General features: G+C 43.1%; 1 protein-coding gene across 6 annotated transcripts in view; it reads right to left on the bottom strand.

Annotated features, from left to right (window-relative positions):
* The window catches only part of msraa (methionine sulfoxide reductase Aa), a 328,025-nt gene that overhangs the window by 260,125 nt on the left and 41,840 nt on the right, over positions 1-26,060 (bottom strand). The window contains exon 1 of one of the 6 annotated variants that reach the window (XM_069886615.1): positions 12,423-12,498. The exons of the other annotated variants lie outside the window; for them this stretch is intronic. The gene's annotated coding sequence lies outside the window, so the exon portion shown is untranslated. Of the gene's footprint in view, positions 1-12,422; positions 12,499-26,060 lie in introns of those variants that run through there. 6 annotated transcript variants of the gene reach the window in all.

Below are 26,060 nucleotides of genomic sequence, written 5' to 3'. Positions count from 1 at the left end.
TTTTATTATTTATTGATTTTTGAAGGGGGGTGGGGAAGGGAGAGGGATGAAAGGGGGGAAAAGAAGAAATGTCACTATGTATATATTGATGACGATCATTTGTGGATGTTATTGATATGACTCATAGTGCAAGAAATTTTTTTTAAATTACCACAACAAACATGTTGAAAGAGAAATCATTATGGCATAGTAGAGAGGATGTGCCATCATTTATCATAGCCAAAGAATTCAGACTTCCTAACATCGTCAAGACAAAACAGGAGACAGCCAGTTTAAAGCACAAGGCTCTGACAAACAACCTGCTGTGTGTATCCAGCATTTCTATTTTTTTTATATATAAAAGACAAAGATGGTGGATACACCTTCTAGGGGGGAAAACATCATCTTCACAGACCCATCCTCAACATTAAAGACAAGTTCATTTGATGGCTCAGCAACTCCTCCTGCAGAACCAGTGAGCTTTATATCCTTTGGCTCATTGACAGTATACAAAAGCCCTACAAAACTGCAAAAAAAGTGAGCGACCTCACAAGCTAACCAACCATCTTTTAAACCAGGTACCCCCTTCCCATCTGTGGTTCTCATACTAACTCCATCAGTTAATTCAGAACTCAGAAATTCTGGAGTGAAAGCAAGCCATCCTCAAATTTGAGTGAGTACCCAAGAACATCAATATCCCTGTTTGATTATACCCTTAGTTTGAAATGGCATACCAAAAACAGGAGAACTGTAGACACATTTTATTAAATCAATAATATCAAAGTCATTCAAGAAGTGAACTTACTGCCATTCATCTGAATTATAATTTTGGATGTAATTAATTATCTTGGCAAGCTGGGCCTAAATGTCATGGGATCAGTTTCTTAAGATGTACAATATTCTGTCTCTAATTCAACACAAATGTTTTCCTCTGGCAAGTACAGCAACATTGCAACAAAAAATTAAGGAAGATTGATACAAAAGACATTAGTATGAAGTGCTACCTTCTTAAAGCAAGCAAAATGTCTGCAATTCTCATCTTCACTGCTGCTTAAAGAGAATGTTCTACAACAGTTGGAATGATACATCATCTCAAAGGTATCGATATAAAATAAAATACAGGTTATGAGTGTCCTGGAGAGAGTAAAGAAATTTAAATGCAGACAGTCCCCAGGTTAAGAACGAGATTCATTTCTTGGTCTGTATTAAGTCGAATTTGTAGGTAAGTTGAAACATGCTACACGTGTAGCTTTTAAATAATTGAAAAAGTTTCTAGCCTTTTCTTGCACTAAAGTACAGGCTAACAAGCATATTACACTAATTTTGATCAACAACAGCTATGTTAATCGCAATGTGATCTGACTCAAAATGGTGAACGGTGTTTCCTTCCTCAAGCCAATGAATCACTGAAGCTGCAGGTAGTCCGTTTGTGAGAACGAGTTGTCCGTAAATCGGATGTTCATACAGGGACTGCCTGTAGTAGTAGAACAACAGCCTTCACCATCTATAATTATTAATATGGCTTTGTAATGTACGTGCTACGATGAGTGTGGAAGACACACACGAGGAGTCGAAATTGAAGTCTGCTTTATTGCACTGACTGCTCTGCTTATATGGGCTCCTGGCACTGACGTCAGGGACCCGTGTCATCAGAGCGCCAACCTCAGGTTGGCTGGCATTCCCACCAGAGCTCCCCGTCATCCCCCTGTACAGAGGTCACCTGGGACGATGGCCGGTGTAATCCAAGGTCCGCACCGTCGCCGTGTTCTTAGGCCATTTTGCAGGCCAGTTCGCATCTCCATGCATGGGCCATTACAAGATCCGTGCTGCCCCCAACCCCCCCAGAACCAACGACCGGGCCATTGGCCATAGCCCTAGGTGGCCTGGCCCTATGTGGTGGGGGCAGTGTGCAAACCAGCTCATTACAGTCCAGATACACCAGTTTTAGGTGGTCGACAGTAAAGCTTTCCTCCTTAATGTCGATGTCGAAGACAAAGGTGGCTCGTAGGGCCCCTCATAGGGTCATTGTGAATTGTGGCCCCTTGTTTAAGGTGAGATGCTCTGGGACCCCCGAATTGAGACACCATATGTCAACTAACACCCTGGCGCAGGTTTCTATTGTGGATCAGCCAGTGGGACCACCTCCGGCCACCTGATCTACCATGATCAGGAGGTATCTCATCCTACAGGAAACCAGTAACAGCCCCACTAAGACAATGTACATGTGGCTAAACCTGTGCTGCGCCAGCTCAAAAGTCTGTGTGGGTGTTCTGGTGTGAACCTGCACTTTGGAGGACTGACAGATCATGCAGGTCTTGGCCCACTGGCTGACCTGTTTACAGAGACCATGCCAGGCAAACCTGTTGGCCATCATTTTGACCATGGCGTGGATGGCAGGGTGTACCAGGTTGTGGATAGCCTTGAAAACCTAGACTCTCTATGCAACTGGGACGAATGGGGTGGGGACTGCAGTAGAAATGTCACACAGCAGTGTCAGGTTACCTGGGATGACCGAGATGTCCTCTACCCTGAGACCTGGTCTTGTTGCTGTGCTTTGGCGAGGGCCAAGTAATCGAGCCCTTGGGGCATGACAGAGCATCGGACACCACGTTGTTTTTCCCCATGATATGTTGAATGTCCATGGTAAATTTGGACATGTAGGACGAGTGTATGGAAAGTGAAAGTCAGTGGCTTGTGGTCAGTAAACATCCTGAATTGCTGGCCTTCCAAAAAGTAATGGAAATGTCTCACTGCCAGCTACAGTGCTAACGGCTCCCAGTTGAAAGCGCTGTATTTGAGTTCTGGGGGGTGGAGTGGAGGTGTCTGGTGAAAAAGGCCAGGGGTTGCCACTGGCCCTCGATGAGTTGTTCTAGCATGCCCCCAACTGCTGTGCTGGAAGTGTTAACAGTTAAAGCAGTAAGTGCCTCCAGTCTGGGTGGACCAGGAGGGTGGCTTTGGCTAGCATGTCTTTGGCATTCTCGAAAGCCCTGGAGATTCTTCAACCCAAGGAATGTCTTTTGACTCGCCTGCTATCAGCGCGAAGAGTGGACGCATGATGCATGCCACTGCCGGTATGAACCTGTGGTAAAAATTTATCATACCAACGAATTCCTGCAGTCCTTTCACCGTACGTAGCTTAGCGAAGTGCTGGACCACCTCAACCTTCTCAGGGAGGTGTGTGGCTTCGTGCTTGTTAATTCTATGCCCCAGAATGTTGATGGTGTCCAGTCTAAACTGGCACTTAGCAGGGATAATGGTCAGCCTGAACTCACTCAGCCGGGTGCACATCTGCCTCAGGTGGGCAGCATGGTCTTTGCGGCTGGCAATGATGAGATCGTCCAAATAGATGAATGCAAATGGGAGGATCCAGTCCACTGCATCCATCAGCTGCTGGAAGTTTGTGCTGCATTCTTTAGTCTGAAGGACATGTGGAGAATTCAAACAAACCAAAGAGAGGGTTATGATTGCAGTCTTGGGGACGTCCTGGAGGATTTGATGATACCCTGGATGAGGTTCACCTTGGAGAGCACCCGTGCCAGTTGGTGGCAAAGTCTTGGATGTGGAGCATGGGGTATTTGTAAGGTTTGGAGGCCTCATTGAGGCAGCGGTAGTCCCCACATGGCTTCCAACCCACTGTTGATTTGGGCACCATGTGGAGGGAGAGTTCCAGGGAGCACCACACAATCCCCAACCTCCATTTTCTTCAACTCTTCACCAGGCTGAGTTTCTTGGTTGGCAGTCTGTGTGCCCTGGCATGGAGTGCCCTACCCCCTCCCCCCCTTCAGTCAACATGTGGTGCCTTACCCCATGCTTTGCCATGGCCATGGAGACTGTGGCGCCACTATTGAGGGGAATTCCATCAGAATATGGGAAAACTCATTGTCTGAGAGTGTTATAGAGTCCAGGTGGGGAGCAGGTAGCTTGGCTTCCCCCAAAGGCAGATTCTGAAAGGTTCTGGTGTGCTCCAAGCGCCATCTCTTGAGATCATCCAGCAAACAGTGGGCCCGAAGGATGTCAGCCCCCAGAGAGGGTGAAGGTCCATGTAAAGCATCTGTTGCCATAAAGGGGAATGGTGCAGGTCATGAAAGTTCGAATACAGGAGCTGTTAGCTGTCTTCAGTCCTGGGCCCTGTTTGCCGCAGTGGGTGTCGAGACATGCAGGGAATAGGATCTTAATCTCGGTGCCCATATCAACCAGGAATTGCGTGCCCGACAGTGAGTCCTAGACATTATGGAGACTATCACATGGGCCAACCACCGCAGCCATCAACAATGGTTGGCAGGGTGTTTCCTGAAAACCCACGGGGTTTTGCCTCTGCACCCCATTGCTGGTGGTAGTAGCATAGATGTCCTGGGGTGTTCACTTGCCTCTCTGCTGGCCTTGATCTTGCCGGGGTCTGTTCGTGGGTCTGTATGATGGTCCTGGCATACTTCTTCGCTCTCCAGAGCATGTCCGCCTAGGCAGTGACCCTCAGAAGGTCGCTGAAGTCCTTGTCTGTGAGCAGGCAGCTGCTCCAAGAAGATCTGCTCGAAGAGCAGGCAAGGCTTGTGGCCCTCAGTTAACACTGCTCATTAGGGCGGACAGGGCCCTGCTCCCCAATCTGTCCATATGCAACAATTGGGTGGCACGCTCACGCTGGGAAAGCCCGTGTGTGAGTTAGTAGCACTTTGAAGGGTGCATATTTGCCTTACTCAGGAGGCTGCCATAGGAAAAATACAACCCTTGCCATTGTGTTCTGATCGAGGGCGCTCACATAGTAGAAGTAGCGGGTGTCGTCGGCGGTGATGCAATGAACCTAGAACTGGGCCTCGGCCTGCTCGAACCACACTTGTGGTTGCAACACCCAGAATGTTGGGAAACTGCATGGATGGTCACTGGCTCAACTTGTTCTGTCATCTTCGGGTCAATTGGACCTGTCAGGGTAACCAATGTGGAAGAAAGACACACACACACGAGGAGTCAAAATCGAAGACTGCTTTATTGCACCATCAGCTCTGCTTATATGAGCTCCTGTGCTGACATCAGGGGCTCGTGTCATTGGAGCGCCGACCTCGCGTTGGCCGGCATTCCTACCAGAGTTTTCCATCTTCCTGCCTTGCAGAGGTTACTTGGGACAACAGCTGGTGTCACCCCCAGCTCCGTGCAGTCGCTGCATTCGTCAGCCATTTTGTGGGTTGGTTTGCGTCTCCATGCATGGCCCGCTAGTTTCCAATTTTTCTTCCTGGCTTGGCCAGTATTTATTGTACACTCTGAAATGCCTTAACTAGTTGGTTGGAGGACCAGGGCAGTTCAGAGTCTACTATGTTGGTCTCTCAACTATGTTGTGGGTTTGCAATGGTTTTAACCAAACCTGAGAAGAATAGCAGATTTCCTTTTCTGAAAAGCACTAATGAACCAAACAGATCATTATCACATTAAGTAGATGCAAAGCAACTGACCATTCAGATTTATTTAATTGCTTGAATTTAATTTTCATGGAAGGAGCAGATATCTTATCTCCAGATCAAAAATCTAGGCCTCCAGATAGATCTGTCCAGTAACTTGACCACTGCGATGATACAAGGGGGCACTTTTAGGCCGGAAAGTCTGGCTTTTGAGGATTCTGTCCTCCATCCAGTGTCAACTTGAGTCAGAAGTTATTTTGTCCTCCATCTAGGGGTGTAGTCATGAGTGAGTGCTGACTGGCGTATACGCAATGGATTTGAATACAGAGGCCAGCCTGCACATGCACAATGGGTTAGTTTTCTGGGGCTGGTTGGTGTGTGCAGGGTTTTTGAAGGAGGATAAGTGAGGCTCCATATATTTTGTTGATCATTACATAAACTTACATTACATTAATACAGAGGAGGTGTGGAGAGTGGAGCAGAGTGGTTGACTTTTTCTTCTTTATTTATACTGCATGAATGCATGTATTAAATGTAAAATGCAGAATGATAAATCATTGAATAGGAAAAGAGGATCTAGCAGATAATCATTGATTTACGTTGAAATAGCTATGTTTTTGATGGATTTATAGAGCCAAAAAGTTTCATCTGTTTGCATTTTTTGCTTTTGTAACAGTTTTTACGGTTTATATTTTATTAAAACCATTTTTTAAACTCACTGTATGTGCATGTATGTTTACATAAATATATCTACATTCATTATATATATATATATATATATATTAAACACACACATTAACCTATGACCATGTCCTCGGCCTGGCACCAAGGGGGGCATCCATGGGTATTTCCCTCCCCCAAATGAGTTATTCTGCTGCACTTCCCCTCCCCCGCCACACCGTCACTAGCAGTAGCAAATGATATAAGCACAGCCCCATCCTTGCTGAGAGAGTCGGCCTGTGACATCAGAGGCACGAGACCTCACTCCAAGAACATCTACATGGGGCGGTGTCTTAAAAAAGCAGCCTCTATCCTCAAAGACCCCCACCACCCAGGCCATGGCCTCTTCATTCTGCTCCCATCAATAAAAAGATACAGTAGCCTAAGACAAGCACTCAACGGCACAAGGACAGCTTCTTCCCTGCTGCCATCAGATTCCTGAATAATCAATGAACCAGACACTGCCTGACTTTTTGTGCATTATTTTTATTTTTTTTAATTATCATGTTGAAGGATGGTTATAATATGAATGCTAGGACACTGCTGCAAAACACCAAATTTCATGACTTGCTTATGACAATAAATTCTGATTCTGAGGATGAGAAGAAATTTGAGCAATGAGAAACTAGTGTGACAAAACTTTACAGATCTCCTGGAAGTGGAAATCTTCTTTAAAACTGGAATACCTTGATGAGAATTCACAGTGGAGTCGCAAACTAGAGAAGCACAAGAAATACAGATGCTGGAAATTTGAGCAAACTGGAAGCTAGACCCACAAAACTCAACAGATTAGGTCATAAATTGCAAAGCAATTAAAAGCTCAGTGGGGGAGAAAGCAGTAAAAGAGAAAACATTATTCACTTAGAATGTGGTGAAACTTTGGGGTCATGCACCCCAATGGATGTGCAAGCTCAGTTATTAACTGCATTCAAAACAGAGCAATACATTTCTGGGTATCATAGGAATCGAGGGATTATGGAAAAAAAGTAAAAATTATATTGAGGCAGAAGGCCAATAACTATCTTGTTGTGCTCCTATCTGCAGTGTCTTATGTTCTCATGGGACAGAATGTGCTGTCAATTTATCATTACCATTGACTATTTGCAAAATTATAAAACATTATTCCCCAGGAGCTATGCTTATACATTTTAAATCAGCACAGTGGAGTCACAAAAAAAATCATTGATGCAAAAGATTAAGGTAAATCTAAACATGTTCTGTAAGTATATTAAGGGCATAAGAATAAACAGGCAAAAAAAGTAGAACTCACTGGGAACACTTGAGCAATCAAAAGAGTAAGTGAAAGTCTAATACATTTCTCCACATTTAAAGAGAAGATACTCGAGGTCCAATCGGGCATAAAGATAGATAAAAAGGGATTTATCCCAAGCTACCATGGAAAGCAAGTGAAGAGATCACTGGGGCCCTGGCTGATACCTTTAATCTTTGTTGAACATCAGTATCAGATGAGTGAAGGACAGCAGAGGAGCAGGAACATTAAGTTTGGTGTGGCAGAAAAATCAAAGTTGGCTTGGGCAAAATCAAGTGGGAAAGTGGCCCCAGGAATGGCAGATGGAATGTATTTTCAGAAGTTAAATCAAGGAAGGAAAGACACAACAGTAAATTATAGGGTCCTTGGAAGTGTCGTAGAACAGTGACTCTTAGATGTACAAGAGCATAGCTTCCTGAAACTGATGACACATTTAGACGTGCTTTTCCTTGTTCAGATATTGCAGTCAATACAAAATCTGGGATGCCATGCCATAACTGTACAAAACACTGGTAAAACTGCACCTGGAATACTGTGTGCAAGTCTGGCTACCAAAATTAAAGGAAGGATGTGGTTAAGCCAAACACGATGAAGAAAGATTCATAACATATTGTTGAGACTGGCAGGCTCGAGTTCTGAAGAGAGATTGCTTTCTTTGGTGGAAATAAGGAGATTGAGTGGTGACCTTACAGGGGTTTATAAAATCATGAGGCATAGATAAAATAGATGGCTACAGTATTTTTCCCGCAGTGGTGAGTCTAAAGTAAGAAGGCATTTTAAATAAGAGAATACTGATTTTAAAAAGGACCCAAGAGGCTGAGAGTTTTTCCACAGTGGGAGGAGGGTATATGGAATAAAATGGCACAGGAAGTAGTTGAGACCGTTTAAAAGAGATTTGAACAAGTACATGATTAGGAAAGGTTCAGAGGGATGTGGGCCAAATGCAGGCAAATAAAACTGGCTCAGGAAGAAACTTCAGTTGCCCTGTTCAGGTGTTGTATTCCAATTCTATGGAAGAGCCTGGCAATCATAGCCCTGTCAGCTTCCCAGGGTAGAGAAGATACTGGACAAAAAATTCTGAGGGAGATATGGCCATCATGCTTTCATCAGGCAAATTATGTCTAACCGATCTGCATGAATTATTTGAAGAGGTATTCAATGAAGCTAGGGTAGTAGATCTGATTAACTTGATTTCATTGACTTCAGAAAGGCCTTTGATAAGGTCCCACATAGGAAATTGGTTCTAAAGGTTAGGGTCTGTGGGATGAAAGGCAAGTTGGCAAACTGAAACCAAAATTTACCTTTAATAGGAAACTGTGATAATCAAGGGTTGCTTTTTACAATCAGATGCCTGTGATGAGTGTTGTCCCACAAGGATCATTGCTGCTTGTAATAATCATGAATGACTTTGATATGGAAGGCATGATCAGCAAGTTCGTAGATGACAAATATTGGCAGAACTGTGGATGGTGTGGAAAGTACTTTTAAGCTATAGAAAGAAATCAAAGCATTTGTGAAGTGTGCTGATAAAATGGCAGATGGAGTTCAAAGCAGACAAATGTGAGTTGATACATTTTAGAGCTAGAAAAACACCATAAATGAGAGCTGATGGAGCATTAAGGAAGAGAGACCTGGGAGTACAAATTCATAGGTCGTTCATGATTATGAAGGCATATTCATTACTCAGCACACCAAATGCACAAGCAGGGATATTATGCTCCAACTTTGTTAAATTTCAGTCAGATCTCAGCTGGAGAACAGTGTGCATTTTAGCCACAACGATATCAGGCAAATGCAACAGAACTGGAGAAGATATAGAAGAGATTCACCAGGACATTTCCTAGGATGGGACAATTCAGTTATGAGCAGAAACTGGAGAACTTAAGTCTGTTTTCCCTGGTACGGTAGAGATTCAAATGGTAAGTATGTAGAATAATTGGGGTTATAGATGCAGAAGTATTTCCCTATATCAGAGGTTGATATAGAGAATACTGATTTCAGGCAAGCAGGAAGAGATTTAGAGTGGATCTGTTGGGGGACTTTCTTAACCCAGAAGGACATGGAGTACCTGAGAGTGGTTGAAGCCCAGTCACTTACAGCATTTAAAACTGTCTAGATGAGTACATGTATCGCCAAAGCATTGAATGGAATGGGCCAAATATGAGGGATGGACTTAATGTGGATGGATGTCCAATGGGTACAAAGAGTGACAAATGGCCTGTTTTCACACTGTACGATTCAATGACTATAAGTCTATCATTCTAAATCATAAAACAGGAAATAAAATTACAGATACTAAACTTCTTGAAATTAGGTCCCTATAGCTTTTCTCGTATTTATCTTACTTTCTTTGTAAATTTTTTACTGTGCATATTCATTAATTAAGAATAACTATTTCAGGATACAAAAGCAGTAAAAGCAAACGCATTTGTTACTTGCTGAGGTTTTAAGCTGAAACATTTCCATCTGGTGTGCGAGACTTTTATTCTAGAGATGTACATGTCCACCAATGAAAGCTTTAATAAGCCTCAGCAATGATTATCATTGTTGATAGATTTGAGGTCAAATGGAACATAGAACATTTATAGCTCAACACAGGTCCTTCAGACAACAATGTTGCGCCGACCTATATATAAATACCTACCCAAAAAAAACTGAATTCCCTAACTTGTAGCCCTCTAATTTTTTTCCATTCATGTGCCTCTCTAAGTGGTTCTTAAATGCCCCTATTATTCCAACATCACCACCATCCCGATGGTGCATTACAGGCACCTTCAACTCTGCGTAAAAAAAAAACTTATTTATCCCTTATGTCGCCATTAAACTTTCCTCCCTTTACTTTGCAGAGATGTCCTCTGGTGTTCGCTACTTCCACCCTGGGAGAAAGATGCTGATATAGCGCCCATGATATGATGACGCTGTGAAAAAGGAACACGTCTGCACCAAACTGAGTGAACCAGCAACTGACTCTTTATTCAAATAGAACAAAGCAATACTGCGAAACCCCCGCCCTCCCCGCCATGCTGGCTCAAGGGAGTGATGTCAGTGCACAGTCTCAGGAGCGACGCTTGTTCCTCACAGTCCATTCTTTAACCCGGTGCTTCTCCTCAGTGAAGAGACAGTCTCTGTGAATTTGTGTGTAGGCTGTGTGCCATGGTGATTTGGCCCCTTGTGTACATCGCCAGACCAGACCACTACACCAACGTCCCGTTTCCCCCCACCACCAGAATCGCAAAGAGTTCTTATAGTCTTTGTTTTAGAGTCCTTGGGGGGGGGGTCACGTTGCCGCAACCAAGAAGCAGGGAAAGCTTCCGTGCTGTCTAAGTGGGCCCGTTTCAAATGGTCCATAGTGAACATGTCCCATTTACCCCCAACGTCCAGAGTATAAACCACCCCATCCCTCATAAGCACTTTAAAAAGTCCATTGTAAGGGCATTGTAAAGGGATTCCTGGATGGCCCCTCCTGATGAAATCAAAATCTGCAGTTTTCAAATCTTCTGGGGCATGTCAGGATGGTGTGGTAGTAGGGAGTGGGCGAGGGTTGGCTGTGTTGTCCCTTAAACGTTGCAGGACATCCATAGCATTGGGTTAAGGTTCGGTGGAACTGAAATGGAGGTCACCTGCAATGGCGAGTGGCATCCCATAGACTATCTCGGTCGATGAGGTTTTTAGGTGCCATACGGATGCAGAGCGGGACCCATGGGAATTCGTCAGAGACATTTTTAAGTGGCAGTGAAAGTGCTCCACCAGTCCATTCACTTGGGGGTGGTAGGCTGTGCTGTGGTGCAACTGGCTACCACAGAATTTTGATAGTGTTGACCATAGGGAGGAGGTGAACTGGGCTCCTCGGTCAGAGGTAATATGTAAGGAGACACCAAGTGACCCACTGTGACATGAATGCTCGCATGCAAGTCTCTGTCACAGAATGGCAATAGACACCACCTCTGGCCAGCATGTGAAATGGTCGATGACAGTGAGCAGGTACCTCATCCCTTGGCTGATTGGCAGTGGTCCTATGATATCCACGTGGATATGGTAGAATCTGTTTTCTGTGGGTGGGAAGGGTTGTAATGGTGCCTTGGTGTGTCACTGGGTTTAGGCACATTAGTATTATATGCAGGTCTCTACCCTTACATCATCCCCCCTTCTGTCTGTTTGCGAAGTCTGCTGCCTTATGGGGTGGGCGTGAACAGCAGGTGGAGAGGGTAGTATGTTAGACACATGCTGAGGAGTATCTGCATTATTACCATTGTCATCATTCCAGATATTCCCATCCCAATCCTCAATTACATCAGGATCGTCACCATTCATTATCATGGCATGAATATGATATGGATCGGGTTCTACTCCTTGCCTTTCCTTATCTGCACAGAGCTGTATGGCAGATCGTTTGGACATGCTTATCTTCCAATTCTTTGGCTCTGTCCTGACTGGTGCGAACAATTTTGCTCATCATGGAGCAGCGTTGTCGCATGGCTTCTAGCTCCTCCTCTAATTGCTTTCTCTTGCGCTGAGATTCTACTTCTCTTTGAACTGATTCTGCTTCACGCTGAACGGAGTGGCGTAAGGCTGTGGCCAGCAACCAAAAACCATCCGTCAGCGTCCCCTTTTTATCAGGAAATTTTCTTTCTCGAAGGAGAGTGGCAACCCGCTCTCCCAGAGATGCACTTAATGAATCTAACTTCTCATCCCAACTAATGGGTGGTCCCAACAAAGACAGGGTATTGGCCAACATGCCAAACCCATCGTCTTTGGAAGTCCATCCTGGAATCAAGAACTGCTCAGGGCTCACCTCTTTCTTTCAGCAAAACATCTTGAGACCAACCCTGCTCGCTGCGCCAATTGTCTTGAGTAAATTTATACCTCTCATTTTATTTGTTTTAGATTGGTCACAGTGTTTGAGCTACTGAAAGAAAATAGACACACACACCGAGAGCAGTTCAGATTATACAAATGTTTATTACAAATTCAAAAGCTGATTTCACACTACAATATGCAAGCCCTTCCCAACTATACTCATCAACACTTGGACTGGTCCCAACTGCCGAAGCGAGGCAACGACTGCACACTTGTAGTAGGCTGTCAGGACGCCGGTAGCAGCTTCTCCACCTCCCCTGACTGGGACGTTGGCTGGACTCCAGAAGTTCTTCTTCTTCTTGCTGAGAGATGTTGCCACCTCTCAGAGAGTCTCTAACTTCAGCAGCGGGACCATTGCTTATATTACCCAAAAACTGCTTACTCATAGCTTATCACTTCAAATAAATGGTTTATTTTGCATCAAGGCTAGGCCTCTGACAGTCTGTGACCAAAACATTGCGTCAAGGCTAGGCCTCTGACAGTCTGTGACCAAAACATTGCGTCAACGCTAGGCCTCTGACAGACTGTGACCAAAACATTGCGTCAAGGCTAGGCCTCTGACAGTCTGTGACCAAAACAAGCAGGAAGATTAAATGTTCTCGGTACACAGATGTCCTTTCTTCAGATAACAGCATCTCTGGCCCCTCGGTGGAATTTTGCTTATGTCTGCTGATTCTAAAATCAATTAGGTTCTCAGCCTTGCAGAACCCAAAGCTGCAAGTTTAAAAAAAGGTTCTCAGCTCTGCAAAACCAAGAGCTGGAAATTAAGAAAAAACAGGTTAAAAAAAAAGGTTAGAATCTTCCATTACACCACTATAGCGCCCACGATACGATAGTGCTACAAAAAGAAAAGAACATGTCTGCACCGAGCTGAGTGAACCAGTAACTGACTCTTTATTCAAACAGACCGCGCTACCAAAGCAATACTGCGAAACCCCCTAACCCAGCCCACGTGCAGCACACAATCTCAGGAGCAGTGCTCGTTCCTCACAGTCCGCTCTTTAACCCTGGTGCTTCTCCTCAGTGAGGAGGCAGACTCTGCGGCATTGTGCATAGGCTGTGTGCTGTATGCTGTGGCAATTCAGCCCCTTGTGCACGGAGCCAGACCGGACTGCTGCACTGACTGTGTTCCTTATCTATGCCTCTCATAATCTTGTAGGCCTCTATTAAATCACCTTGCATTCTTATTTGCTCCAAAGAGAAAATCCCTTCTAATCTTGCCTCATAAGACATATTTTCCAATCCAAACAACATCCTGGTAAATCTCCTATGCACCCACTCCATACCTTCTATGATTGAGGTATACAAAATAGAGGCATTCAAAATTATGAGGGGTATAGACAGATTAAATGCAAGTAGGCTTTTTCCACTGAAGTTAGGTGAGATTCAAACTAGAGGGTGTGGGTTAAGCGTGAAAGGGGAAAAGTTTAGGGGAAATATTAGGAGGAACTTCTTCACACAGTGTGTAGTGGGAGTGTGGAACTAGCAGCCAGCTGAAGAGGTGAATTTGGGCTCAATTTTAACATTTTAGAAAAATTTAGACAGATACATGGATGGGAGGGGTATGGAGGGCTTTGGACTGGTTGCAGGTCAGTGGGACTAAACAGATTAATAATTTGGCACAGACCTTTACTTTGTCTTGTAGCTTAGAATGCATGTTCTAGGTAGATTACACTAATCTGTGCTGTAATGTTCTATGGTTCTATCCTTCCTGCAATGAGGTGACCAGAACTGAATACAATATTCTAAGTATGATCTCACCAGAGATCCACAGAGATGTAACTCGACTTCAAGACTCTTGAATTCAATCCCCTGACCAATGAAACCCAGCATACCAAGGCCCTCTTAACTAACCTATCAACCTATTTTTCAGTGTGGAAACAGGTTCTTCCACCCAACTTGCCTACGCTTACCAAAAAGACCTTCCTGCACTAGCCCCACCTATCTGTGTTTAGACCATACAAGTTTATAAATTATGAAAATTGCAGACAAAAAGGCAATATTCCTCCAAATTTTAAGGATTCATTTTGGTTAAGTTTTGTGGATCCAATTATAAGAAAAACAAATGTCTTCTAAACACCAATAAAAGTTGATTTTTTTTTCCTATAAATTGATACAGTAGTTAAATCAGGTACACAATCCTTTATCCAGAACCCTTGGGGGACAGTGAGTTCCGAATTTCGGATTTTTCCGGATTTCGGAAAGCCCATCCGAATTGTGCTACCATATCCACCCCCACCCCCTTCCAGTCCTCCGGCCACCGGTTCCCCGGCCCCCACTTGCCAGATTTTGGAGCTTTCCGTATTTTAGATGTCCGGATAAAGGATCGTGTACCTGTAATGTATATTTTTTTTTAAAAAGCACATGCAATCCCATGACCTTTACTTTGTCTTGTAGCTTAGTATGCATGTTCTAGATAGATTACACTAATCTGTCTACAACCATGCTTCAAGAAAGCAAGTGAGCACTCTGAGGTCTAAACTACCAAAGAGATTTGAATATTTACAAGCCAGTTAGTCATATGTACCACCATTATCAAACAAAGTAGACATCTACAAATCTTCATCTGCAATATGTGCCCGCTCTATCTAGATTTAATTTATTATGTGCTGACACCAGCAGATAAAACATGACATTACTTGCTAAATTTTTATTTATAAGATCCTGGTACTGCGAATGGCAGTCAGACCTGATATCTTATTATGGATTATGTGCCTGCAATGTCACATCCTAAAGATCAGAATTACTGTCTCTATCGTCGCAAGAGATTTTCATCAGTAACTGCTCACTACAAACAAAAACAATTAAGTAAACAATTGCCAGAATCTAGTATTATACAAGAGATATGAACTAATTTTCTTGACTTTTCTGCTAGTGATAGCAATTCTGATTGAATAAGCCAGTGTTCAGCCAATAATTCAAATTTCAAAGTCTCAATTTATTTATAGATTCCAGAAATTGAACTAGTCAGTTGGTCTGCTGCTGGACTCCACATTAGAGTACAATCATGCCAGGATTCCCCAGTATCATTCTGAGAAACTGAAGTATAGCACAGTGAGAAGGGCTAAGATATCCAAAGTCAACAATTCAGTTGAGAATCGTGCCGGGGGAATAACTGAATGGGATCTGGAAGTTAACTATTGTGAGAGGTGTGGGGACTCTTCTATCCATCATCCTTCACCTCTTCCTAGTTCACCAAATCCCTACTGGTCCCTTTCCAACACGTCCCACCCTGTCCTCATTATACTGACCCTCTCCCCTCTGCACTCTGTCTCAATGAGGAGTTCTTTTTCTCCTACTGAATCTGCTGAGTTGTTCCAACATACTGTTTTTTGCTCCAGATTCCAGCATTTTCAGTCCTGCATGTAACTCCACAAGTTATTTATTATGCCGATTTCATAAATTACATGCTGTCAAAGTATAATTGCTGATTCCAAATTGTTATGCATATAATAATCTTCAATTTCTGTAACGTAAAATATCAATATTTGCAAGTGATGTCCCTCGCATGACTAGTTTTGAACTGGACAATAGACTACCAAATTTGAAATTGCAAACTCAATTTATGCAGTTCCTTTACAAAAATAACTCTTAAGTTGCTCTTCAGAAGTGATGGCCAAGCACTTGGCCCAGTTGTGAAATTGTCCGATTTGTTTCCTGAAGGCTGAACTAACTGAAAAGTCTGGCTCCAAATCCAACACTAGAGCAGTGCTCAAATTAATCTGATCACACAGAAGGGCCAGAACATCAACAACTTTGCTATCTATCAAGAGTTTTTTTTTTCCACAGAAACACTCAAAAATCACATTTAAAAATACAAGCCATAATCAATGTAAAAATGCTTAAAATAACAAAAGAGCAATATTTTAAAAATGCAATATATCTCATTTTAATTCTAAGCCAAAAACTTGGTCACAGAAGAAGATTTAAGGGGTTGGAAAATGATTTGTCTTTTACTGTGTATATTTATTTTTGAGTGTTTCATTACCTCTTTTATGGCCTGCATTTAAATTTGGTGGTCCAAATAGCCAGGCAAGCACCTGTGCTGTCCAAGGTGCTGATTGTTATTCAGCCCATGATGTCATTGGCTGAAAAGCTCCTTGAGGTGGACAGGTATGTATTAAATATTTACCTTCCTAGTTTTCAATTCTTGCAAGGCATCATCCATGATATATCTAATATCCCTTCCAACCTGCAACTCCCAGATATCTGTGCTCTTCCCAGTTCTGTGATCCTGAACAAATGAGGTTTCAAATGGACCACATGTAACTTGCCATTGTATTAATACAGCTGATTGCCAGAAACTATATTGCAACTTTGGTCAGATGTTGTTTCATAATCATCAAGTCCAATTGTTTAAGAACTTGCCAGTCTTTGACATTCAACAGCATTATCATCATCCCATCAATACTGTCACCTATATCCTGCATTTTACTGCCAGGCAGATTATCGTACATAACTGTCATATTTTGTGGACCAATTTTTTGTGTCAAATTTGGAGGGGAGGGGTCAAATTTTACACAGATAATACTTTGACCACACTAAATACCTGCATCATTCAAGGTGTCAGGAGCACAGATGGCTGAGACCATGTGCTAATTCTGCATTTGGGGTGTCAGGAGCTCGGATGGGTAGGCAGTCGGGGCCGAAAATAGAGAGAAAATACACATTTTTGGGGCCAAAAAAAGGAGCGTTGACTTTTACACAGGATCAACTATTGCACATTTACAGTACTCAAATAAACCTGCTATATATATCTTGACTACAATGGCACATTAAAGGATGTTTCTCCTATTGTTTCATTTTTCAACACCCTTGTGCCCTTCTACCATGCTAAAGGCATGTCATGAGCATTCAGTGCATCATCCTTCATCATTTCTGCCAGCTGCAACTTGATTCCACCGCCAGACACATTTACTCCTCTCCAGCCATTTTCCACCTGCCACAGGAATTACTCTCTCTGTGATTGCCTTGTCCACTCATTCCTCCCTACCTATCTCTCGGCTATTCCTGGTCCTCTCCCCTATGACCATAGTAAGTGTAATATTTGTTCTTTACCATCCTCCTTCTATATTGATGAAACCAAACAGATTGAGAACTATTTCACAGAACTTCTACACTCTTGTCTCCCAAATGTGTGCCATTTTAACTTCCCTTCCCATATCAATCTATCTGTCATAGGTGTTTTCCACTGATAGGGTAAAGCATACGCAAGCTCATATTTCTCAAACACCTCATATTTTGCCTGGGCACCCAACATCCTAAACTGCATGAAAATAGAATTTTCTAATTTCAGGTACCTTTCTGCTCTTCTCTCCACCCTTTCCCTTTGTGTACCCTTCCCAATCATCCCTACTGAGCCCCCATCTATTCTCATTTCCCCTCCTCCTTGGTTCTTTCCCCCACCCCACCCTCATCTCCCCACTGAATTCTTGCACTCTCTCGTCTTCCATCCCCCTACCACACCCCTACTCCCTTCAGTCCCATTTCACTTTTCAGATTTGAGTACTGGCAGCCTTTGTTTTCTAATACCCACTCCATTCTGTATGACTCATCTTCCCTCACCTGACCCATCTCTTGTCTCTCTCTCTACCCCTTTGTCTAGTATTTGCCACTCTTCTGGCTCGGTTTGTCATACCTGGTTGGCCAATGTCATGTGGGGGCCCTGCCTCACTCTTCTCGCATTTCCCTCAGTCCTGATGAAGTGTTTTGGCTTGAAATTTTGGCCATTCTTTTTTTCTCTCACTGATGGTATTTGACCCACTGAGATCCTCCAGCAGACAGATGATGGCATCTACAGACTTCTGTGTATCTCAAGACAAGAGTATGATGGATATTCTCCATTTGCCTGAATAAATGTTGCTCCAACAACACCCAAGAAGCCTGCTGCTGTCCTAAATATATATTCCTTCAACCACTGGTAAGACAGTGGCCATAATGTGTACTAAACCAAACCTACTCACCTCAGCTATTCTGAAGACATCTCCCACAAGAGAGTGTCTCTAACATCAAGAAGGGCAAGGGAAGCAGGTGCATGAAAATAATACAACCTGGAGGTTCCCCTCCAAGATGAATACCAATCGAACTTGAAAATGAACTGGCATGCTTTCATCTTTGTTGAGTCTAACACATGGAACCCCCTATGCATCACTATCAGGGAGAATTATCACCAGTTCAGTATCACTCATAAATGCTGCCACATCCTAAAAGAGAAATACATTTTTTTAAATTGCTTTCACTATTTCAGAGTCATATCCTAGATGGACTCTAGGAGGTGCCATGCAAATCTAATTGGATTAAACAGGTAATGGTGAGTCTAACTAGCAGAAGGTACTCTACTGTCCATTTTCTAATTTCTTAAATTTTTGGAGAACTCCAGCTTTCAAATTATTCTGCATTTATTCTTATAACTCTTCGACATGGTGTCTTATTCCGCTAAAAAAATCACTCAACATTAACAGCAATCCTTATCCTTTCTTGCAAATCCATATTTAAAGAATATTTATATTCACATTTAAGACCGAGAGCCAGATTTCTATATTGCATGCCAAGTGGACTGGCAAATTTCCATTTAATTTCACAGACCACAATGATTACTTTCAATTACTAATATATAGCCATTCAGCAACAGATGGACAGAATGAGTTGTGAAGCTTTTTTGGGGGGGAGGGGGATGGGGAGGGGGAAATGAGGTGTTTGACATCAGGTGTTTCAGTAGATTCCTGCACCCAGGCTGAGTAGAAAAATGAAATGGCAAATGTCTCTGTGATAAACCACCAGCCATCTGTTTCCCGATATATAACCTGTGTGGGTTCCTCCAACTGTTTTCTGTGCATAACGTATCCAATTTTATGATTACTCAGTTTGACAGAAGACATTCATACTCTTATTCACCAGGCTTGGGTGCTTTATTGCTTCTCTGTCTTCAAACTGATATAGAAAGTGAAGACCAATGAAGAATTAACAAACAAAAAATAAATTTAGCAATAAAATTACATTAAATGGCAGATAATAAAGAACCTATTTTAAATGACAGATTTTAAATAAAAATAAGAAATAAATCCCTATTTCAAATGTATGGCAAAGTTTCCATTTGAAATATGATGTTCAGCAAAATAACAAAAAACATGAGGAGCGGTAGGCCAATTAACTCTTTGAACCTTCTCTATTAATCAAGATGACCGATGATCTTCTACTCCCTGCCATTTTCATGTATTCATTCCATATCTATCAGTTTCCTTTATGTCTACTCACAATCACATCTGATCTTGTAAACCTATAATAAAGAAATTTAGTCTCCTAGGCCAAATCATGGAAAAGCTGAGGCACAAGTCCAGCACCCTGTAAATCATCTGTATATTCTCACCATTGGCTTTCTGTCCAAAAATCAATTCACAATCCATGACAGTGTATTTTCCCAGCTCAACATGCGCAAAACTTTTTGACCACATTTCACATGGCTCAAAATAGGAAAGAATGTAAGTTTGACAAAAAAACTCTTTTGCCGCGAAGGTACAGGTACACGATCCTTTATCCGGACATCTAAAATCTGGAAAGCTCCAAAATCTGGCAAATGGGGACTGGCAGTCGGGGGAGACGGCCAAGGGACTGCGGTCGGGGGAGGCGGCTGGGCAGCTGAGGGACTGGTGGTTGTGGGAGATGTCCAGGCGGCCGAGAGACCGTGGTCGGGGAGGCGGCCGAGGGACCGGAGATCAGGGGAGGCGGCCGAGGGACCGGAGATCAGGGGAGGCGGCCGAGGGACCGGAGATCAGGGGAGGCGGCCGAGGGACCGGAGATCAGGGGAGGCGGCCGAGGGACCGGAGATCAGGGGAGGCGGCCGAGGGACCGGAGATCAGGGGAGGCGGCCGAGGGACCGGAGATCAGGGGAGGCGGCCGAGGGACCGGAGATCAGGGGAGGCGGCCGAGGGACCGGAGATCAGGGGAGGCGGCCGAGGGACCGGAGATCAGGGGAGGCGGCCGAGGGACCGGAGATCAGGGGAGGCGGCCGAGGGACCGGAGATCAGGGGAGGCAGCTGAGGGACCGGAAGGAGGTGGGGGTGGATATGGCAGCACAATTCGGGTGGGCTTTCCGAAATCCGGAAAAATCCAAAATAATCCCCCAAGGGTTCTGGATAAAGGATCGTGCACCTGTACTTCCTGAAATAGGCATTCAATTTTAAATAAATATTTCTAAAATTCTCTGCCAAGATATTCACTGACAACTTTTTCTTAATTAATGCTGAAAGGGCTGCTTCCTACAGAGAAAAAGTATAAGACTGAAAATACTGACACAGTCTGAGGAAATTAATTATAACAAAGAATAATCTTTATTTGATGTTTAACTCTGAGTAAATTAATAGTTTCCAAATATTGTATAAATTATTCAGAAAGCTATCTTTGGATTATGCGGTCAACTACACATACCCCAAGATCTAGAAAATTCAAAGATCTGGGCTCAATTTTAATTGGATAAAGGGGTTGTGTAGATTGGAGATGCAAGAGAAGTGTTTATTGGATAAAAACCACAAATTACTCATTTGAATAAAGATTAGCAACAGCTGTAAGTGAAGGGGAATCCCAGAATTATGTCTAAGATCCACCAGAAACTATTTTCTGAGAGCATTCTCTATACAGCAAATGGATAGGAGATTCCAAATAAATGTTGAAAAATATAAACAGTAAATAAAAAAGCTATTTCCAACAGTGTGAGGAAGTAATCAAGTGATATTCTATTGCAATAAAAACTAGAGATGATAGGAAGTATAATATTATCATGATCTGGAATTAACCACCTAAAAGGTTGGTGAAAATACCCAGGATAGGACCAGTTTGAGATAGTTACCAAACACCCAACATAGACTTGATGTGACAAATTGCTTCTTCTGCAGTAAATTATATTATAAAATTGTTAGGTACACAGAAAATTTATAAATGCAAATCCATTTCTTCAAAAGATGGTTGTGATGTAGCCTTTACTGTCATCACTGCACCAAACAAGATGAGAAATACTTCAGTTCATTGCAGAGTTTAAATATGCAAAGACATTCTCCTGAAACATGTTGTCACTGGATTTCCTCTTTCATGTGAATAGTCCGCAGTTATCAGCAGGAAAATTCCATAGCATAAGCTCCATCATAAAACCGCTCATCTGGGAAGTTGGCCCCTTCAAATTGTAAATCAAATTTACAACATGATGGAAGAGTAAGCATCTATTGAATAAAAACCAATAACCAGTTGCTTTATTCTTGGACAGAAAAACAGCCACAAAATGACTAAAATGAACAAGAGTGTAAGTAAGGGACATGACCACCACATTGGCCAGAATATTTTCCAACGATAATAAATATTTTGCTGCTTCCTTACTTTATAGATTCCAGAAACAAGATAGTCAAAAGCAATTTATATGTAGATAAAAGCATGAAACGTTAACAAGGGGGAGACAGAGAGAATTGCAGCCATCGATTATTTTCCAATGACACCATTCCAGGCAGTATGGCAAATTTGTACTGCATTTTCATTATAATGACTTTGACGTCCAGCCAACAATAATCATCCTGTGCAAAGGCTGGACTTATCAATAAGGATTAACATCACAAGTAGCATGCTCATTAAAGTTAGCCTGCATTGCATAAAGACACTCTACGCCTCACAGTCTCAGAGTATATTGAATCTGGAGCAGATATTGACATTTTCGAAGCAAATCCAAACTGTGAAAGCATCAAAAATGGCAGAGTCTGGAAGATTTTTTGGTTACTTCACACAAGGCCTTGTTGAACAAGATGGAGTGCTTCCAGATATTCTGAACCTCCAAAGAGCCAGTAGGCCCCCATGCACAAATTAGGAAGATATTTGTACAGGTTAATGTCAGGAGTCAATCACACAGGAGCTGCATTCAATATCAAGATCAAGGTATATAAAATGAAATGCTGCATCCCACCAACTGCCTCAGATACTGCTCAATTCACCAGATATCTATCAATCACCTATCAACAATCAACAAGGATACCTACCTAACAATCACATCCTTCACCTCATCCTCAAACATTCAACTGTGAGGAAGACTTACTTTGCAGCAAACACATGGCCAGCTATTCAACTGCAAGTAATTCACTTTCCTCCTTTTGCAAGTGGATCCTTGATTTCCTCATTTGAAGAAAACAGTCAGTGGATATTGGTAACAATGGTTCCTCCTTTTACTGACAATCAACACAAGCACACCTCAGAGATGTGTGCTAAGCCCACTGCTCTATTTGCTCTACACTCATGACTGGATGGCTGGACACAATTCAAATGCCATCCACAAATTTGCAGATGACTCCATAGTCATCTGCAAAATCACAGATGGCAATGAGGAAGTGTACACAAGTGAGATAGATCAGCTGGTTGAATGGTGCTACAACAACAACCTTGCACTCAACATTAGTAAAACTTAGGAAATGATAATGGACTTCAGGAAGGGGAAACCAGAACTCAAACCAGTCCTCATCAAAGGGTTAGCAGTGGAAAGGGTTAAGAACTTCAAATTCTTGGATGTCAACATACCTAAAGATCTATCCTGGGAGCCTCCATGTCGATGCAATCATGAAGAAGGGTTGCTCGTGGTTATGCTTTGTGAAGAATACAAGGAGATTGGAGTGTCACTAAAGATTTGCAAATTTTTACTGGTGTACAGTGGAGAATATTACGACTGGTTGTATCATTGTCTGGTATAGAGGCGACAATGCACAGGACAGGAAAAGACTACAGAGAGTTGTGAAGTAAAACATGAAAGACTGCAGACATGGTTTAAATAAAAACAAACTGCTGGAGAAACTCAACACGTCAAACAGTGTCTTTTATAAAGCCAAGATAAAAAATACATAACCAACATTTCAGGCTTGTGCTCTTATCAAGATGTGGATGAAGGTCTCAAGCCTGAAACATCAGTTATGTATTTTTATCTTTGCTATATAAAAGTTATTGTTTGACCTGCTGAGTTTTTCTAGCATTGTGTTTTTACAGAGAGTTGTGAACTCAGCCAACACCACCATGAGCATCAATCTTCACTCCATTGAGGACATCTACAAGAAGGTGTCTCAAGAAAGCAACCTCTCTCCTCAAGGACCCTCACCAACCAGGCCATGCCTTCACTCTCCTACAATCAAAAGAAGAACAGGAGCCTGAAGATGAACACCCAATGCTACATAAACAACTTCTTTCCCTCTGCCATCAGATTTCTGAATGCACAATGAACCACAGAACACTACCTCACTTTTTCTTTTTTCACTAATTTATTTATTAAATAAAATTAATAGCAGTATTTACACTTGCAATGCCACAAAATGAATTTTGTGACATGTTCATGATAATAAATTCTAATTCTGACGTAGATTAGCACATGGTGAAGCACACTGGTATCACTGTTCAACAGCCAAGATCAAGTCAAGTCAACTTTATTATTCGTTCGTACCATGCTCACAGAGTAAAAACAAGATACCATTTCTCCAGGACCTTGGAGCATATTTACATAAATACAAGTTAAAATGGAAGTTAAACACGTTAAAATCTTAAGATGTATACCCTGAAAGTCCATGGCGCACTATGCACATCTGCATTGGGAGTTCAGGAGCTTGATGGTTTGGGGGAAAAGCTGTTTCCCTCTCTGGACACAAGGGCCCGAGTGCTTTGGTACCTCCTGCCAGATGGTATAAGGGAGAACAGTTTAAATGCAGGATATATGGAGTCTTTCACAATGTTTATTGCTTTCCGCCTGCATTGTGTAGTAGATGTCCTGCATGTTAGGAAGAGGTTTGCCAATGGTCTTTTCCGCTGACTTCACTATCCTCTGCAGGGTCTTGCAGTCAGAAGTGGTACAACTTCCAAACCAGGTGGTGATACAGATGGACAGGATGCTCTCAATACATCCTCTATAGAATGTAGTGAAGATGGAAGATGGGAGATGAACTTCCCTCAGCCTTCACAGGAAGTAGATGTGCTGCGAGGCATTCTTGGCTATGGAACTGGTGATAATGGACCAGGTGAGATTCTCCACCAGGTACCCACCAAGGAACTTGATACTTTTGACGACCTCAACAGTAGAGCTGTCAATGGTCAGGGGAGCGTAATCGCCCCCCCAGGCCCTCCTGAAGTCGACAACCAACTCTTTTGTTTTTTTAACGTTCAGACACAGGTTGTTTGCTCTGCACCAGTTCATTAGTGTCCGCACTTGGTCTCTGTATGCTGCCTCCTTGTTCTTACTGATAAGGCCCACCACTGTCATGTTGTCAGTGTACTTGATGATGTAGTTTGAGCTGTGTTTGGCTGCAAAATTGTGGGTAAGCAGAGTAAACAGCAGTGGACTAAGCACGCAGCCCTGGGATGCCCCTGTGCTCAGTGTGCTAGTCTTGTTTCCGATCTGGACTGCTTGAGGTCTCCCCATCAGGAAGTCGAGAATCCAACTGTAGAGGGAGGTGTTTAGTCCCAGTAGGCCCAACTTCTTTATCAGGTACTGGGGTATGATCATGTTGAATGCCGAACTGAAGTCAATAAACAGCATTCAAACACATGAGTCTTTATTTACCAGGTGGGTGAGGGCTAGATGAAGGGCAGTGCTGATAGAATCGCCCATGGAGCAGCAGAGGGTCCAGTGAGGGTAGCAGCAGGTGCTTTATGTGCCCCATGATGACCCTCACTAAACACTACATGATGATGGAAGTGAGTGCGTTGAGGCAAGACACAGACAAATTCTTTGGCACAGTGACAATGGTGATTGCTTTGAAACACATAGGAACCACAGCACTACTCAGGGAGATGTTAAAGATGTCAGTGAGAACATCTGCTAGTTGAGCCACACAACCCCTGAGCACTCTGCTAGTAATGTTATCCGGTCCAGCAGCTTTCCTTGAGTTGACTTTGCCTAGTTCTCTCTTAACATCAGCCACTGTAAGACACAGCACTTGATCATTTGGAGGAGGGATGGTCTTCTCCGCTGTCACATCATTTTTCACTTCAAACTGCACATAGAAGTTGTTCAATTCAACTGGGAGGGAGGCATCACCAGCACATATAGATGGAGTAGTCTTGTGGTTAGTGATAGCTTGGATCCCCTTCCACTTGCATCACATGTCCTTGCTGTCCAGGAAGTGACTGTGAATCCTCTGAGCCTGTGCACTCTTAGTCTCCCCGATGACAGACAGCTTGGCCTTGCCATCGCTAGGGCTGCCTTGTCGCCCACTCAGAAGGTCGCATTTCAGTTCCTGAGCAGGACATGCACCTCCGCAGTCATCCATAGCTTCTGATTAGAGCGAGTAGAGATGGACAGGCACAGTGACGTCATAGGTACACTTACCAATGTAGCTGGTCACTGTTGCCATATACTCCTCCAGATTTATGCAGTTGCCAACAGTTGCTGCTTCCTTTAACATGTGCCAATGAAGTGTGTGAATAGCCCCTGCTGGCCAAGTTTTAACCTGCTTCAGGACTAGTCTGAAGTGTCTATCTAGCAAGCAGTCTGTATGCTGGGATTAGCATAACAGAGATGTGGTCTGAGTATCTGAGGTAGGGTTAGGGCTCTGACCGATATGTGTTGGAGATGTTCATTTACACAAGGTCCAACGTGTTCACCCCTCTCATGACAAAGTCCACATACATGGAATTTAGGTAGCCCTGACTTGAGGCTCACCTGCTTTAAGTCGCCAGCAATGATGATTAGTCTGTCAGAGTGTGCAGTCTGCAGTTCATTTATCGCCTTGTTCACTTTCCAGATCACCTCCTTAGCATTTGCGCTGTGGTGGGGGGTGAGTGGGGATGTACACTCCTCTTATGAGGACCGAAGTCAATTCCCATTGGTAGATAAAATGGTCTGCATCTGA

The sequence above is a fragment of the Narcine bancroftii genome, chromosome 6 (genome assembly GCF_036971445.1).
Source record: "Narcine bancroftii isolate sNarBan1 chromosome 6, sNarBan1.hap1, whole genome shotgun sequence".
In the NCBI taxonomy this organism is placed as follows: domain Eukaryota; kingdom Metazoa; phylum Chordata; class Chondrichthyes; order Torpediniformes; family Narcinidae; genus Narcine; species Narcine bancroftii.
The sequence above is the reverse complement of the archived record's forward strand: the minus strand, read 5'-3'. Positions and strand labels throughout refer to the sequence as shown.